This window comes from Durio zibethinus, chromosome 1 (assembly GCF_047325235.1).
Source record: "Durio zibethinus cultivar Kanyao isolate XHJ-2024 chromosome 1, ASM4732523v1, whole genome shotgun sequence".
Classification (NCBI taxonomy): Eukaryota; Viridiplantae; Streptophyta; class Magnoliopsida; order Malvales; family Malvaceae; genus Durio; species Durio zibethinus.
This window is the reverse complement of record NC_143162.1, coordinates 38,592,469-38,598,973: the sequence shown is the minus strand read 5'-3', so window position 1 is coordinate 38,598,973 and position 6,505 is coordinate 38,592,469.

Below are 6,505 nucleotides of genomic sequence, written 5' to 3'. Positions count from 1 at the left end.
TTTGTTTGATCCATTAGAAAGTAGACTCAAAGAGCTTTCCAACCATATAAAATTTAAATATTAAAACTTTGTGAATTAATACAAAAAAATAAAACAAATTCAATGTTGGAAAACTTTATTCTTTTAAAACAACTTTCTTAAGTTAATCTATTTCTCAAAACCATTATTATCAAGATTGTATTGGGTCCAAAAATGAATAAGTTCACTTTAAAGGCAAATAAATAATTTTTAAAGATACCTTTAATTTGAGAAATAAGAACACATGAAGAAAGGTTTGTTTAAACTTTGAAAATCATATTATTTGTTTAGTACCAAAATAATAAAACTTAAGAATATGTACTAAATAAATCTTTTTCAAAATCTTGATCAAGCTTATTTAGCTTAATGTTTTGTCATTTCAAAATAAGGATCAATTCAAGGCCAACAAATCTCTTATTTATTAATTTTCAAAATATTATTAAATTAGTATTATTTCTATCCGAATAAGTTTTTATGATCAGAAACAATTATTTTATGACAAAAGAAAAATCATAACAATTTAAGATTGATAACTGTTCAAATAGTCATAACTATTTGAACTGGTTCGAAAAATGGTTTTAGTTTTAAATATCTTATTTATTAATTTTTAAAATATTAATAAAGTAGTATTGTTTTATTTTAGATAAACTTTTATGAATTGAAACAATTGTTTTATGAAAAAATAAAAAGTCGTAACGATTTTAAATAGATAATTATTCAAATAGTCATAATTATTTGAACTCATTCGGTAAACAGATTTATTTTTTAAAATCTCTTATTAATTTTTTGAATGTTAATAAATTAGTATTATTATATTTCGAATAAACTTGTATGAACTAAAATAATTATTTTATAATTAAATAAAAAAAAGATAATTATGATTTAAAATAGTTAATTATTCAAATAGTCATAATTATTTGAACTGTTTTGATAAACAGATTAATTTTTTAAATATCTTACTTATTAATTTTCAGAATATTGATAAATTAACATTATTTTATTCCAAATAAACTTATATGAACAGAGAAAATTGTTTATTACAAAACAAAAAGTCATAACGATTTGAAATAGATATTTTTCAAATAGTTATAACTATTTGAATTTCTTCGATAAACAAGTCATTTTTAAATCTCCTATTTATTAATTTTGGTATACTAATAATTAGTATTATTTTATTATGGATATGCATATGTAAATAGAAACAATTGTTTAATGATAAAATAAAAATTCATAACGATTGGAAATAGATAATTATTCAAATAGTTATAACTATTTGAACTAGCTCAGAAAAAATATTTCTTTTTTAAATTTATTACCTTTTAATTTCTAAAAAATTAATAAAGAAGTATTATTTTATTCTAAATAAGGTTGTATGAAAAGAAACAATTGTTTTATGATAAAGCAAAAGGTCATAACGATTTGAAATAGATAATTATTCCAATAGTCATAAGTAGTTAAACTGTTTCGATAAGTATTTGAAATAGATAATTGTTCAAATAGTCATAATTATTTGAATTGTTTAAATAAATAATTATTCAAATAATTATAACCATTAAAAGTTGTTCGGTAAACAAATTTCTTTTTTGAATATCTTACTTATTTATTTTTGAAATATTAATGAATTAGTATTATTTTATTTCGAATAGGCTTATACAAATAGAAACAATTGTTTTATGACTAAACAAAGGCCATAACAATTTGAAATAGATAATTGTTCAAATAGTTATAACTATTTAAATTTGTTCGGTAAATAGATTCATTTTTTAAATTATTTACTTATTAATTTTATGAATATTAATACATTAGTTTTTTTTTCCAAATAAGCTTATTAGAACAAAAGCAATTGTTTTATAACAAAACAAAAGATTATAATGATTTGAACTTATTAGATAAATAGATTCATTTTTAAATTTTTTATTAATTCTAAATAATATAAATGGTTTGAACAATAATTATATTGTTATGACCTTTGTTTAGTAAAAAAAAATTGTTTCTATTCATACAAGCTTATTAGGAATAAAATAATATTAATTTTTAATATTTCAAAAATTAATGAGTAAAAAATTTTTAAAATACAAATTTACCGAAATAATTCAAATAATTATAATTATTTATAAATACTGAGCTTAAAACCTGGATAAGCTTGTGTAAATAAAAACAATTATTTTATGATGAAACAAAATATCATAATGATTTAAAATAAATAATTGTTTCAAAAAGTCATAATTACTTGAACTGGTTCAAAAAACATATTTATTTTTTAAATCTCTTACTTATTAATTTTCAAAATGTTAATAAAGAAATATTATTTTATTTTCAATAAGCTTGTATGAAAATAAACAATTATTTTTTGAAAAAACAAGAAGTCATAACGATTTGAAATAGATAATTGTTCAAATAATTATAACTATTTAAACTAGTTTGAAAACTATATTTATTTTTTAAAACTATTACTTTTTAATTTTTAGAAAATTAATAAAGAAGTATTATTTTATTCTGAATAAGGTTGTATGAAAAAAAAATAATTGTTTTATGACAAAGAAAAATGTCATAACGATTTGAAATAGGTAATTGTTCCAATAGTCATAAGCATTTGAACTGTTTAGGTAAATATTTGAAATAGATAATTGTTCAAATAATCATAAGTATTTGAATTGTTCAAATAAATAATTATTCAAATAGTCATGACTATTTAAACTATTTTGATAAATATTTGAAATAGATAATTATTCAAATAGTCATAAGTATTTGAATTGTTCAAATAAATAATTATTCAAATAGTCATAACCATTAAGTTATTTAGTAAACAAAATTCTTCTTTAAATATCTTACTTATTAATTTTTTAAATATTAATGGATTAATATTATTTTATTCCTAATAGACTTGTACGAATAGAAACAATTGTTTTATGACTAAACAAAGATTATAACGATTTGAAATAGATAATTGTTCAAATAATCATAACTATTTTAAATTAGTTTGGTAAACATATTCATTTTTTAAATCTCTTTCTTATCAATTTTTTGAATATTAATACATTATTTTTTCCAAATAAGCTTATTAGAACATAAATAATTATTTTATAACAAAACAAAAGGTCATAACGATTTGAACATATTAGGTAAATAAATTCATTTTTTAAATCTCTTATTAATTCTAAATAATATATATGGTTTGAACAATAATTATATTGTTATGACCTTTATTTAGTTAAAAAAAAATTGTTTTTGTTCATAAAAGCTTATTAGAAATAAAATAATACTAATTTATTAATATTTCAAAAATTAAGGAGTAAAAGATTTTAAAAATAATAATTTACCCAAACAATTCAAATAATTATAATTATTTATAAATACTGAGCTTAAAATTTGGATAAACTTGTGTAAATAGAAATAATTGTTTTATAACGAAATAAAATGTCATAATGATTTAAAATAAATAATTATTCAAAAAAGTCATAATTATTTAAATAGGTTCAAAAAACATATTTATATTTTAAATCTCTTACTTATTAATTTTTCAAAAAAAAATAAATTAATATTAGTTTAATTCGAATAAAGTTGTGTAAACAGAAACAATTGTTTTGTAATGGTCATAACGATTTAAAATAGATAATTTTTTAAGTAATTATAACTATATTAACTTGTTCGGTAAATAGATTTATTTTTAAATTATCTTACTTATTAATTTTTAGAATATTAATAGATTAGTATTATTTCATTTCGAAGAAACTTATATGAATAAAAATAATTGTTTTAGGACTAAACGAAGGTCATAACAATTTGAAATAAAAATTTATTCAAATAATCATAGCTATTTAAATTAGTTAGGTAAATAGATTTATTTTTTAAATTTTTTACTTATTAATTTTTAGAATTTTAATAAATTAGTATTATTTTTTTCCAAATAAGTGTGTATGAAAAAAAAACAATTATTTTATGACGAACCAAAAAGTCATAGCAATTTATAGTAGTTAATTGTACAAATAGTCATAACTATTTAAACTGTTTCTGTAAACAAATTTATTTTTTAAATCTCTTATTAATTTTTAGAATAATTAGTAATATTTTTTTTTAATAAGCATGTACGAATAAAAACAATTATTTTATAACAAAACAAAAAGGTCATAATAATTTAAAATGAATAATTGTTCAAATTGTCATAATTATTTGAATTGTTTCAATAAATTAGTATATTTTGTAAAACACTTACTTCTTAATTTTTAGAATATTAATAAATAACTATTATTTTATTTTGAATAAACTTATTTGAGTAGAAACATTGTTTTATGACCAAGCAAAGATCATAACGATTTAAAATAGTTAATATTCAAATAGTCATAGCAATTAGAACTTGTTTGGTAAATAAATTTATTTTTTAAATATCTTATCAATTTTTGGAACCTGAATAAACTTGTATGAATAGAAACAATTATTTTATAACTAAACAAAGGTTATAACAATTTGAAATAGATATATTTTTAAATAGTTATAACTATTTAAACTTGTTCGATAAATAGATCTATTTTTTAAATCTCTTACTTATTAATTTTTAAAATATTAATAAATAAATATTATTTTATTCTAAATAAAATTGTGTGAACAGAAACACTTGTTTTATGAGCAAAAAAAGTTAGAACGATTTGAAATAACTTATTGTTCTAATGATAATAACTACTTAAACTTGTTCAGTAAATATTTTTATTTTGTAAATATCTTACTTATTAATTTTCTAAATATTAATAGATTAATATTTTTTAAATAAATTTATTTTAATGGAATAATTATTTTATTATTAAACAAATATCATAACGATTTGAAATAGATAATTGTTTAAATATTCTTAACTATTTGAACTTATTTGATAAACAGATTTATTTTTTTAATTTCTTACTTATTAATTTTTGGAATATTTATAAATTAGTATTATTTTATTCCAAATAAGTTTTTATGAATAAAAATAATTGTTTTTATGACAAAACAAAATGTCAATATGATTAGAAGTAGTTAATTTTTCAAATTGTCATAATTATTTGAATTATTTCGATAAATTAGAATATTTTTTAAATTTCTTATTAATTTTTAAAATATTAATAAATTATTGTTATTTTATTTTGAATAATCTTGTATGAATAGAAATAATTATTTTATGACTAAGCAAATGTCATAACAATTTCAATATATAATTATTTAAATAGTTATAGCTATTTGAACTTATTTAGTAAACATATTTATTCTTTAAATCTCCTATTCTATAATTTTTGAAATATTAATAAATCACTATTATTTTATTCTGAGTAAGCTTGAATAAATGGAAACAATTGTTTTATAACAATTCCTATATTTAACATTTTTTATTCATTATCAATTACGTTTCCAAAAAAAATACGTAATCTTGAATAAGCATCACAGGCATATTTTAATTAATAAACGCGGTGTTTGTAATAGTTTTCAAGTATCGTAAATAATTTTTTTAAAATAAAATCAATTACTTCATTACTAACATTATAAATATGGTTGATGTGGAAAACCTTATAATGAGAGAATACCACATAGCAAATCAAGCTCAACAAAGTATAAATCAAATAATCGAGTACGTTAAGAGAACAAAAATGTAATTTTTTTAATAAAAAAAATTAAATAAACATAGAATTACAATTACCCACCACGTTTCTCTTCAAATGACTATTCAAAAGGCTATGAACACAATTTTATCAACATAGATTTACCACCTAAACCTTCTACTAACCTCTCTTTTATTCTCAATTTAATTAAATCAAACAAGAACCATCTTTCTTTTTTCTCAAATTAAAAAAAAAGCCAAAAAGAAAAAAAAAGAAATGACATCCATGAAATGAACATACAACACTTAAAAAATAAAAAAACTAAAAGCAAAAAAAAAAATGAGAACTACAGAACAACTATGTGGCAGACTTAATAAATAGGCCCTTACTTTGGATAAATAGTCCCTTACTTTGGATAACTGCAACACCAAAATTCTTACATCTAACATTTTATTCATTATCAACCACATTTGGAAAGAAAAAGACATAATCTTAGAGAAATCAATAAAGACATTTTCGAATTAATAAACTTGAATTTCGTACCCTAAACACAATAGTTTTAAATATTATAAGCATTTTTTTATAAAACTCCATTAATCACCATGTTAACCACATTATAAATGTGGTTAATATAACTACAACATGGCAAATAAAACTCAACACAGTATGAATCAACAATCCACCACATTTTAAAGAACACAAACATAGTTTTTTTTATAAAATCAATTAAAAACATATTGAATTACAATCATCCACAACGTTCATCCCCAAATCAGTTTTCAAAAGGGTACCAGTACAACTTTATTAATACAAAATTTATCTTATATATAGATTTATCACCTAAAGCTTCCACCAACATATGTCAGATTATGACTTAAGTTAAATAAAAAAAAGAATTACACCTATATTTTTGTCAAATATTT